This window comes from Acomys russatus, chromosome 8 (assembly GCF_903995435.1).
Source record: "Acomys russatus chromosome 8, mAcoRus1.1, whole genome shotgun sequence".
In the NCBI taxonomy this organism is placed as follows: Eukaryota; Metazoa; Chordata; class Mammalia; order Rodentia; family Muridae; genus Acomys; species Acomys russatus.
The window spans coordinates 74,849,445-74,862,001 of NC_067144.1; positions in this window are offsets into that span (position 1 = coordinate 74,849,445).

Genomic DNA, 12,557 nt, shown 5'->3' on the forward strand with positions numbered 1-12,557 from the left:
ACGGCTCGATTCTCCTGGTTGCCAATCCAGCACAGGGCAGATGTGGGTTCTGCCATGGCCTTCCAAATGTTTTCGCTGTCTGGGATCACAGAGATGTTATATTTCTGTGTGTTTTGTGGCTAGGGACACTGCTCGACATTGTTACAGAGCCAAGTGGATCTTGTAAGTGGACTACACTCTGCAGCTCAGTGGGATGAGGAAAAGCGTTGCCGAGGCGCCTGCCTAGGTGTCCGGCCGGTTTGCCCCCTTACCCTCGTCACCGTGTTCTTAGGTGTATTAGGTGTGGATTCTTTCTGCCTGATGAGGGACAAAGCTCACATTCTACCAGCATCATGAAAGAACTGGAAAAGGAATTTACATTCTTTGATAAACAAATGGAAAACAAAACACGCGTACTGTTTCTCTATTGTTGTACTTTTAAATTCATTCTTTGAGAATTTCATACCCGAATACAATGCATTTTGATTCATTCTGTGATCTCAACAGCTTCTCCAACTCCCCCCCCACCCCCCAAGACCTCCATGCCAACTTCATGCCCAGTTCTGCCACATGTGGATGGCCATGGGGCTGCCTACGGGAACATCGACAACCTACCAGGGGTTACAGTTCCACACTGTAGTCCATCACCGAAGGAAGCCAAGACAGGAATCAAACAGGGCAGGAACTTGGAGGCAGGAGCTGAGGCAGTGGCCATGGAGGGTGCTGCTTATGGGTGGCTTGCTTCTCATGGCTTGCTCAGCCTGCTTTCTTAAAATATTTTTTAAAAAATTATTTTTAATTTATATATTCACTTTACATCCCTATCGTAGCCCGCTCCCTCCTCTCCCCCTAGTCCCTCCCTCCTATCCTCTTCCCCCCCCCCCTCCCCTTCTCCTCAGAAGAGGCGAGCCCCCCCACCCCCCAGAACATCAAGTCGCATCAGGTCTGAGCTCATCTTCATCCGCTGAGCCCCAGTCAGCCTGCTTGCTTATAGAAGCTAGGACCACCAGCCCAGGGATGGGATGGAATGAGTTAGGCCCTCTCCCATCAATCTCTCATTAAGAAAATGCCCTACAGGCTTGCCTACAGCCTGATCTTATGGAGACACTTTCCTACTTGAGGTTTTGTCCTCTCTGATGATGACCATAGCTTGTGTTTAGCTGACATGAAGCCATCCGTCACACCCTCCATGAGGGGATGTTGGCTGGCTTGGTTCTGCACAGGCTTGTGCAGGCAGTCATGGCTGCTGTGAGCTCATGAGTGCAGTGGTCCTGTTGTACAAAAGGCATCCATTTTTACCAGTCTTCCTTGACGTCTATCCCTTATGGTCTGGAATGGTTCCTGAGCCTTGGCCGGGAGGGGATGACGTAGATGCTTATTATTTTGTATACATGGGTGTTTCGCCTGCATTAATGTGTGTGCGCCACATGTGTGCAGTGCCCATAGATGCCAGGAGAGGGCATTGCATCCTCTAGTACTGGAGTTAAAAAGGTGGCTGTTAGCTGCCATGTGGTTGCTGGAAACAGAACTTCGGTTCACTGGAAAAGCAGTCAGTGCTCTTAACCACTGAATTGTCTCTCCAGCCCTGGCAATGCCTTTGTTAGTGCTAAGATTGGGGTGGCAATTCAAAGAATTATGGCACTTAGAAATGAAGCAGATTTCAAAAAAGATGTCAGGAGACTGCAGTGGCCCATTTTCACGTGTCTTCTCACCCCGTGTGAAGTTAGCACAGATGCTAGGGTTCAGGATGACGTTTCCTCCCTTTCCCTCTGCACATCTAGGTGTGCCCAGGGAACTCACGGCTGCATCCGGTGCACTCTGGTCCAACCTGAGAGCGGGGCTGCTATTATCTTGACTTCCGAGTGGTTGGCACACATTTCTCTTCGGGTTAGCAATGACTCCCATGTTTACTATGCTACTTGCTGAGATAGAATCTGGCTTTTTACACATGTGAAGACCATTCCTGTGACATTTGAACAAATGTCTCTTCATCTTAGCAAACACACTACAGACCAAGGTACAGACACCACCACTGTCCAACTTGGTGAACCGATGAGTTTTACTGGGGCTACTTACAGATATATGGGTGAAAGATTGCTTACAGGAGCAGAAATCACTCAAGGTCAGCTGTATCACAAAAGCCCACCTCACCATGGGTGATGGGTCACAAAATCTAGAAACCTGGGGCATACTGCACAACCTGCAGACAGCTCAGCTTCTCCTGGCAGTCTTTACTGCTTATGTACTCACGGGACGGGAGCTAGTGAGCCTGGTCAATTTCAGGGACTCCTTGGAGCTATTTTGAGTTGTTCACTTCCTGTCTTAAAAGCTTCACTGCAGCATGGAATGTTTTACCCTTCTGTAAACATCCTGTCTCAAGAAGTGGAAGGTTTTTATCTTGGTGGAAACTGCTACCCAACCACAGATTCTAGATCATTCTGTGAGAATATTAAACAGCGGTCAAGATGGCGTTCCTTGTTTCTCGGTGCTACTGCTTGTTACAGAGCCACATAGCTACTTACACTTGAGCTATTTAAACTAAATATGACACAAAATCATTTCCCCTTAATTACACCAGCCCATTTCAAATGCTCAATAGTCACTCATGGCCAGTGACTACTGTATGGGCAGTCAGATGACGGGGGCAGGGGGAGGTAGGGGCAGCGCAAGCGCGAGTGCAGGGTGCGTGTGTGTGTGCATGAGCACCCATGGTACTTGGCAATGACCTTGACATGTCATGGGCTCTTTCACACAAACACAACCTGTGTTTTCCTCACCGTGAAAGCCCATAGTCGACCGGTTTCTATTTAGGGATCCTGCAAACCTCCAGGCAGTTCTCTGCTCAACATGGTGTTTTGCTGATGGGGTAAAAGCATCTTTCCCTCTGCAGTGCAGACAGCTGAGGCAGGCTCGCGGGGTGGAGAGTGCGGGCTGGGGAGGGAGGAGGCAGTCAGTGAGTGACCTGGACAAAGTTGTTTCTCCAAAATGTAGAAGAGAGGTCTCTGATGATGAGTGACTGTTGAGGTCACAAGTCTAGTTAAACATCCCTCAAAGCCTTGTGCCATGAAATCCTGGCCAGAGAAATGCCCCGTTCGACTTCCTGACTGGTTTTGAACTTGACTGATCTTGCTTGCTCTTTCTAGGGCCTTCTGTAGTTGACTTAGGGCAGGACTGACAGGGCGATGCCAATACGCCCAGGAAGCATTTCCTCTGCTCTGTGTAACTCCGACCTCGGAAAATCATTAGGGCGGTGAAAGTTATATCGCATGATCCCAGAAATCAGGCGGCGTCAAGAGTGAGTGGGGGCCGTGGCGGGCAGGAGTCGGTTTATCAATCCCTTGTCCCTGATGCTGCAGTGGTGAGGACACCTTGGAGATGGACAGTGCATCCCGTTTGAAGATGAAAATCCCCTCTTCTGTGGAACAGACTGGAGATGAAGAGCTTCCCTCAGAGACGAGCAAGCCCAGGCCCTTGCTAGAGAGCAGGCAGACTGACAAGGCCTGAGAGGACAGACAGGGTCTAGAGTTGGCTAGACCGTATAGAGGAGGCCCCATAGTTGCTGTGGCCTGAGGTGGAGGGACACAGCCAAACCATGGGAGTCTGCCCTGAGCCAGCCCTGGCTCTGGCCTGAGCCAGATGCCCTGTGAGTGCATTGATGGGGTGTGTAAGTTGGTCTCTGGGGAGGTCTGAGCTGGGTGCGGTGGCGTACAGTAGGTGTGAGTGGACAGGGAGTGTTCAGGAGAAGGAAATGCACTCTGCCTGGCGATCGCATGGCTCATTTCCTTAAAGGGACAGGCCACTTACCTGAAGTGCACATTACCAGGATGCCCTTGGCACGCACTTTCCTTGACTGAGTAGCTCGGGCCCTTTGGTGCTCAATTTCACATCCACAGAACAAGGAGACAGAATCAGGAGCCTCTGAGGTCCTCACTTACCTTCACAGAGATGTACGTACACAGAGGCAAGCCACCACCAGCCCCCGGCCTGTCCTTACCCTGTGTGGCCCAGTGGCTGGGACCGAAGCTGCCTTTCCAAGTATACATTACACCCTTCTTCCTGGCAGCACCACAAAGGGGGGTGTGTTTGTACCCCTCATCCTGACAGCGTTGTGGGGGGAATATTGCACCTTTCATCCTGGTAGCACTGCAGGGGGATGTTTGCACCTTTTGTCCTGGTAGCACTGTGGGGGGATGTTTGCACCCCTCATCCTGGCAGCACTGTGTGTGTGTGTGTGTGTGTGTGTGTGCGTGTGTGTGTGTGTGTGTGTTTTCTTCAGGTGGCAAATGTTTGATTCCTCCCAGCTCAGCCTGGAACCCTTGGGCACTGAGGCTTTGACAAAAGTGTCTGTGCCATCTGGGGGTGGCCTGGGTCCTAAGCAGCTGCCATGTCTTCTGTGTGCCGCTGGGAGCAATGGCACTTGTCTAAGTACAATGAGTTGCTGAGCACTGGGGCCCTAGGCACAGCCACGGGAACTGCTGTCCATGGACTGGCTGTGGCTTTCGGGCTGACAGACCGATGTGCTGCCTCCTGACGAGACTGGGTCGACACAGCAAAAGTTCCATAACGTGCCACTGAAGTCTGAGGGGGAAACGCAACCCAAGAGATGTTGAATATATTTCTCTCTAGAAACATAATGTGTTTTACAGGATAATTTCATTTGCAGTCAGGCGAAAGTTAAATTTCATGGACAAGAGGATGGAGAGGTGGCTCAGAGGCTAAGAGCACTGTCCTCACTCCCAGCAACCACATGGTGGCTCACAACCATCTATACTGAGACCTGGTGCCCTCTTCTGGAGTGCAGACAGGACGCTGTATACATTATAAATAAATAAATTAAAAAAAAATCATGGACAATAAAGTCTGAGGTAGTTCAACTAATATAAAAAAATCTAAGTAAAAAGCTAAGTTTAAAAACTGCAGGTGATGGAGTGTCCCCCTCCCGCTTCAGAAAGTACAAGGAGCAGCGTAGGAGCTGACGGTCACTATTGCGAGGGCAGCAAGGACAGAACGTTTGTTCCCTCCCTGCCTCCTCTCAGTTTCATGTTTGTGTGTGCGTGTGTGTGCGCGCGCGCACGCGTGCAGTTCTGTGTGCTGTGTGCACGTGTCTATGTGTGTGCCTGTACGTGAGTACGTATTTGGTAGTCGTGTGAATCGCATGTAAATGTGTTGTGTTTGTGTCTACATATGTGGTATGTATATGTACTTGTATGTTCATGAGCATGTTCACATAGATGGCATATATATGCTTTTGTGTGTTGGTGTATGTGCTATGTATTTGTGTGTACATGTGGGTTCCAGTTTGCCACCCTGGGTTCAAGTCCAAGTGTGTTCCTGGCCACCAGTGACAAGAGGCCCCTTTAGCACACGGGGACGGCAGCTGACCAGGGCCTTGGCTTTGCTTCCATTGCAGTTCCGGGCCAGTGACACTTTCCCTGTCCCTCTGACATGCTCCTCCCATTGTTACTCCCAAGTACACCCTCCATCCAGTGACTTCCAATTCCTCTGACAGATTAAAACACAATCTACGTTCACCTTTTGTGACTGAGTGTTTTGCCTGCAGGCATGTACATCTCCCAGCTCCCGGCTTAGCACCTCTGACATGTTAATGTCACCTTAGCATGTAACCTCCCTGGATCTGGTTACTAATAACATAAAGGCGATGCTGGGTAATTTTGTATCCAGTGTCCTATTCCCTGCAGGTACGCAGGCTCCATACCTGCCTGTTCTTGTCTGTTCTGGCGCTGTTTGCGTGGGACACGCACCTTCTGCGTGGCCAGTAAGTGCTCACAGCCACGAGATTTACTACAAGTCCTGGGAGGCATGTGAGCATGGATTTTACTTCTAGGCAGCGCCTTGGCTGTCCCAGGAACCTCTGTGCTTACTCAGGAGTGGCCACTTGCTGCGCTCTGGCTCCTTAGCCACCAAAGCCTCTCAAACCGGGAGACAGGCAGGGCTGAACGCTAGACCTACGTGTGGTCACTGTGGTGTGTGTGGCTAAAGGTCAGTACCATGTTGGAGTGTCCCTCTTTGGAGTCAGGAGGGCCACAGAAGCTTAGTGCACAGGAAAATGGGAGAGAAGTGATTGAGCCTGGGGGTATCTTGCTGTGTGGTCTAGGTGTCTGAGCATCTGAGAAATGGGCTCATAGGGAAAGGTGTGGCTGCTCTCCACATGCATCCAAGATTGCCAGATGCTCGCTCTTCCCTCCCTCCCTCCGTCCCTCCATCCCTCCCTCCTTCCCCTCCCTCTTACCCCCTTATGGAACTATGCCTTTGACTGAGAACACCCCATATCCTAGTCAAGAACTAGACCCAGACTAGTCACCTGTCTCTTTTGTACTTTTTGTTATTTATTTGTACTATTTGTTATTTATTCTTTAAATATTTATTTTTTATCATTTATTTGCCTGTATGTGTGCAGGTCTGTGTGTGCATCCATGCAGGTGCAAATGGATGCCTATGGAGGCCAAAATAGGACATAAGACCCTCTGGAGCTGGAGTTACCAGTGGTTGTGAGCCGCCTGGTGTAAGAGCTGGGAACCAAACTCAGGTCCTCTGCCAGAGCAGCGGAAGTGTTAATCTCCCAGCCTTCTCTCCAGCCCCTTTACTTCTTGTCTTCATACGTGGCCTTACTGAATTCTCAGACTGACCTTGAACTCACACTATAGCCCGGCCAGGGCTTGAGCTTGCAATCTTTGTGCCCTGTGCCCGCTGAGTACCAGCACTGCGAGCTTCTACCGCAGACACGCTTCGCATGTGCTAGTCAGTTGTTTGGAAGGAGGCTTGTGATTCCAACATCCAGAAACACCTGACAAATCTTCACATGCCCCAAAGACATCACAAAGACAGTCAGCCTATTTATAACCATAAATAGCTCACTGTGTATATATACGTAGAATGTTTGTCAAGTGTGTAAGACACGTTGGGGTTTCTGTGAGTGCAATTTCATTAAAAACCAAGGGAGGGTTGAGATTGTCCGAGCCTCATCAGCCATAGGAGCATCTGCGTTGCTAATGGCCAGGATGAGGGTCCCCGGGATCTGCCTGAGACAACCGCTGGGATGAAATGTAGGTCCAGCGGCATCACCGTCTTCTGTGCTCTGCCTTTGTCTAGATGACAGCTTTTTTCATAGATATTTATGCAGATTTTGATGTGTATTTTATTTTATTAATTTATTCAGATTACAACTCAATTGTTATCCCATCACTTATATCCTCCCTTTCCTCCCTCCCTCCTGCTTTCACCCTATTCCCCTCCCCTAGGTCTGTGACCTAGGGGGACCTCCTCCCTCACCATATGGTCACAGCTTATCAGGTCTCATCCTGGTAGCCTGCTTATCCTTCCTCTGAGTGCTACCAGGCCTCCCCACCAAGAGGAAGTGGTCAACTATGGGGCACCAGAGTTCATGTCAGAGTCAGTCCCTGCTCTTCACATAACGGTGGAAAATGTCCGGTCCATTGGGTAGATCAGAGAAGGGGTTCAGTGTTTACTACTTGTATTGTCCTTGGCTTGCAGAACCACTTTGGAAATCTATCTGACACTTTCTCAGAAAACTAGGAATAGGGCTTCCTCAAGACCCAGCTATTCCACTCCTTAGAATATTCCTGGAAGATGCTCCACCACACAACAAGGACATATGCTCAACCATGTTCATAGCAGCCTTGTTCATATTAGCCAGAACCTGGAAATAGCCTAAATGTCTCTCAGTAGAAGAATGGATAAAGAAACTGTGGTACATTTACACTATTGAATACTACTCAGCTATTAAAAACAAGGAAATCCCGAAATTTGTGGACAAACGGATTGAACAAGAAATGATCATACTGAGTGAGTTAACCCAGAAGCAGAAAGAACCATATGGTATATACTCACTTATAATTGGACACTAGCCCAAAAGGCATGTCTCACAAAAGTCTTCACTTACCAGGAGATTGGGATAGATGTGAGCACATCCCACTGGGACTCTAGGTAAAAGAAATATAGGAGATGGGGAAATAGAAGGATCCAGAGGGTCCTAGAAACCTACAAGTCCTTTCCTTTTTAAATCTACTTTCCTGTCATCTGTGGACCTAGCAGATTCATCTCTCCTCCATCATGTAAATACGTGCAAAGCTGTGCCATATCCCAACTCTACATCTATCTGATATCTCAAAATCATGGATTCATATCTGTAAAGCTGTCACTGATTCTGGTTACTTTCTCTCCCTTATTCCTGTCATCTGTCAGGAAACACAAAATAGAAACAAATAAAAGCAAATAAACTTCTAACCAAACCAAAAATACCTCCAAAAGTTACAGAAATTCACACCCAACTCCTATAAATATTTTCCAAAGTATTTAATATGTGTCTTATGGTACAAGACATTTGATTTAAGCGCCTGCTGGCAAAACGATCTGTGCTATTTTAGAAAGCAGAGGAAAGCATCAATAAAATGTTTCCGTCACGCAAGTCTGCAAATGCTGTGAGATTTATATAAAAATTAAAAATTAATAACTGAAGAGAGGACCGTGACATTGTGTGAGGCATCCTGAGGGCTTTGTGCTCAGGAAAGGCCACCCACAGTCAGGTGACTCTTGACTTGCACTGGGGTGCAGCCTCTCTGGCACTCCAGAAGTGTCGCAATGATAAAGGCCAAAATACTACAGCACCATTGTTCAGGGACCTTCCCTGGATGCCCCAAGGTTGACCAGTTAAGCCCTATCTGGCTGTCTGCATAGAATTTCCAATTTGTTGTTGGGTTTGTTGGTGTCTTAAGCTTGGCTGTAGTTTATGACTGCATCTCTGTGAACTTTTATTCAGGGTCCAGCATGACCTGTTGTTTCTCAGAGCTGCGGACGGTGTGTATGTTTCAAATCCCAGATGCAGGTGACCTACATGCAGCCTGGGGCTGGTAAAGACATGAGTGACATTTATTAGAGAGTCAGAATCATCACTTGAAGGTAGTTACCTCAACACCCAGTGTCCTGATTGTGCGACTCAGCTCTAGCGAAACTTGTGATAGTGATAGCTGTATGAATTTTCCCTCCTTCAGAGACGGCGGTGCTCAGGGTAGGAAGAGTGAGGCAGGAAAGGTGACCTGAGGCCATGTCAGTTATCAACATAGTGCTCAGGACCAGTAAGGGTTGCTGCTGCAGGTGGCAGGAGCCTAAGCCAAGTGGCACCATTGCAAGGAATGTACCAATGTACCAAAATTAAGCTTATTTTTCATCAATATACAAAATTCTATATCAATGAATTAAAACCAACCTTATTTCTGAGTAACAATTAAGGCCGTAAGTTGAAGAGTAGAGTCAATAATCTACTTTTTGTCCTATCATCCCTAGATATCTCTATATTCCCGTTTTTTTCTTTTCAACCCCTATCTCCTTACCTCTCAATGACAATATACATCTACAGCCCAAGAAAGCAACCAAAAAACCTACCCAACCTGCCTTAAGGGAAATGGGGCATCTTTCTCTTAGAGTTTCAAGCTGATTTGGGGCAAATAATACCTATGTAGGGGCCCAAATAAAATTGGAAAAAATGGTTAAACAAGCTAGGAATAGTATTTGTTGTTCAGTTTTTAAATGTTGAGAAATTCCAGGCTTAATACAAGTCCTGTGTGGCAGTCTGAAATGCTGGACCAATTGGGATCAGGAGCCTTCTTGAAGCTGTCCCTTCTCTGATGAGGAACAGCAACCGAAGCACTTGGGGCTGGAACATGAAGGATGCAGGATGTCAGCGTCTCAGCATGCTTGGGGAATGAATCCTGTCAGGTCTGATCCAGCGTCAGTGTCCGGTTCTTTTATTCTGAAAGCATATAATTTTTCACAAGCATTATACGGTTCTAAAACTATGAATGTATTGTGTGTGCAGGATGCACAGAACAATCAAGGCTGGTTCTCTGCTCTTTGTATGAGCAGAAGAAAGAAATCTGTAAATCTTTATTCATTTCTCAGCTAACCTCAGAGCTGTCCCCATGCGGTGGGATTAACAATATAAGTTAACTGCTTGTTCTGTAGTTGGAATTCACATAAACATAGACTCACTAAGTTACCAGTGAGTCTCTCTTTTATCTAGGTCTGTTTCATTCTGATCTCTTTCAAAGACGAAATGTCACATCACCAGTAACAATGAACATGGGATTATCATCATAGTCAAAACAAGACTGTATAGTTCTAAATGTCCTTTTTTAGGCTCTGTGGCGCCTGATGCATAGGCCAGGCCGCTACCTGTTTCCCGAGAGAATGCTTCCCATTTTAGAAACAAGCCGGTTGCCCTGAGCAAAGGAAAGCACATTAAACTTTAAATAAACATCAGATAAACTCTCATTTTATTCTAGGGTTTATGTATATTGTAGACACCTTGTACCTGGCTTTCCACACTTGTTGCGGATGTTTTTGTCTCAGCCCTTCTTGACGGGAGGCATGCAGCTTACATATCTGTCTCCCCTTTTAACCTTGGTCCTTACTTTGACCAACAAAATATACTTCTTAGGCCAATTACCCTTTGGCACCCTGTCTCCCATGAATGTTCCACTTTTAAGGAGATTGGCTGGCCTTTTTTAAAAGTAGCTACATTACTTTTCTTTACATAAATCTTAGATTGATGTGTACCCATCCTTTAGATCAGTGAGGACATATAATCCATTGTTAAGAAAAAGGAACGTATCAAAAAATTTGTCAATTTAAATCTTAGGCATTCTCTGTAAGTAACTTATCAGCAGGGGATCACGCCCTGTGGAGGCCAGGTTGCAACTCAGGAGTTCCCCCTGCCTTTGTCTCTATTGTGTTGGAATTAAGGGCTGAGGCCACTACCGCCCTGTTTAACTATTTCATCTCAATTTAGTCATAATCTTTAGAAATTTCAGCAAAAATCAAGCAAGGAAACAAGAACGGTCTAAGCCTTGGGCCAGTTGTGCCAATTTAGGCTTCAGTTAGTGAAATCCTGTCCACCATTCCTTGGAATGTAGGTATTGATATCTCTTTCTGGTGGACCTTTTCCAGAAAGCCCTGACAAACACCTTGTAGTTAAGGAGCTTAGAATTTTAGCTGTTACCAACTTTATGGGGAAAAGTTCAGTTCCTTCTCCCTTTCTAGTTGTTAGTAACTTAGTCTCATGTTTCTCCACTCTCTGCCTTTCTCCCTGAACCTTTTTAGAGAGGGTAAGGAGAAGTGTGACTATGACTAAGCACATTGTAAACAAATTCATAAACACCAAAACAAAGCCAAAAAGGATCCAGGAGCCTCTTGCCATGGTGCCTTGCAAAGGGACCATAGTAGTTTTTATTTTATTATTTTTCTAGGCATTTAACTCCATTCTCTAGGCCAGTTTAAAGACTGCCAGCCTCCTAGTTCTGCCTCTCTAACTGGCCGTGTGTCTATAGCCATGTTTGCTCTAGCTCATGGATGCTCTCTGGGAGCTATTACCCCCTCTCAGACTATGACAAAATATGATTTTAAAGAGTATGGATACCTGCCCAATGTCAAGTGCCACTTGTTGTTTTCTTAAATATTATCTGTCTGGGCCTAGTAATTGTTTATTATCTGTCCTATAATTATTACTTCAGTAAAATCTGTATTATTAGTATGCCTGGCTAGCTACCAATCAAGACACAGGCACTTGTTATATTTTAAGATAGCCTTAGTTAACCTGGGGCAGGGCAGACATTACTCCTCTAACTACTCCCACAGTGGGGCAGGTATGTGATACCTGCCTCAATCCAAGCCATCTGCTTCTAATAACTTCTACCAAGCTACCTCCCATCCATAATCCCAAATACTTGCTAATGTCCTTCATCTGGGCCAAGTCCCCATCCACGCCAGCCATGTGCTTCTCTTCCATCTAACCCATGGCAGCCTTCTCCTCCTCTCTCCTCTGATCTCTTCTTCCTCCCAGGATCCTCTCTGTCTCAAGCCCGGGAACCTTAGCCACACCTATCTCCTTTGCCCTGCCCAGGTGATGGCCTTTTATTGGTCAAAAGGAGGATCACAGAGACAGCAAGCAGTGACCAGCATCAAAATATATCAGAGCATCCTCCAACAGAGCTGCAGGGGGCAGGCTGTATGCAGGCCTTCAGAAACAGCCACACCCCACAGTGTGAGGAGTTACCGAGGGCAGGAGGGTGCAGGCGTACAGGCCAGCTACTTCCGCTATTCCAGCTCTCCACCATGCAGGTGGAAAAGGTGTTGCTCTGCTCTCGTCGACGCAGAGTGAAGGTCACCCAGCAGCCCTCTGAGTCCTGTTTTCTGCAGGGTGGCCTACACTCTGTTTCGTGGGTGGCCAGGGTCACGCCATGCTCTTTTTCCCCTCAGGGACAAGATGTCAGGGGAGGGGTGGCAGGAGTTCTCTCTGAAGAAGAGAATAGAAGATTGGAGCTGGATCTTGGGATGGACTATGGAGCAGGCTGGGGGATGGCCGGAGCCCTGCATAACCCGCAGCCCTCACTCTAGCCAGCATCTAAGCCCTGCTGTGGGTCAAGGCTGGATGCAGCAGAGCCCCACACTCTGGTGCGTCTTGTTACATTGCTGAGTTCCAAGCACTCGGCACAGGAGCTGAGGAGGTGAATTTGACGTGGTGAGGTGGAGGTGGTGGAGGTGGT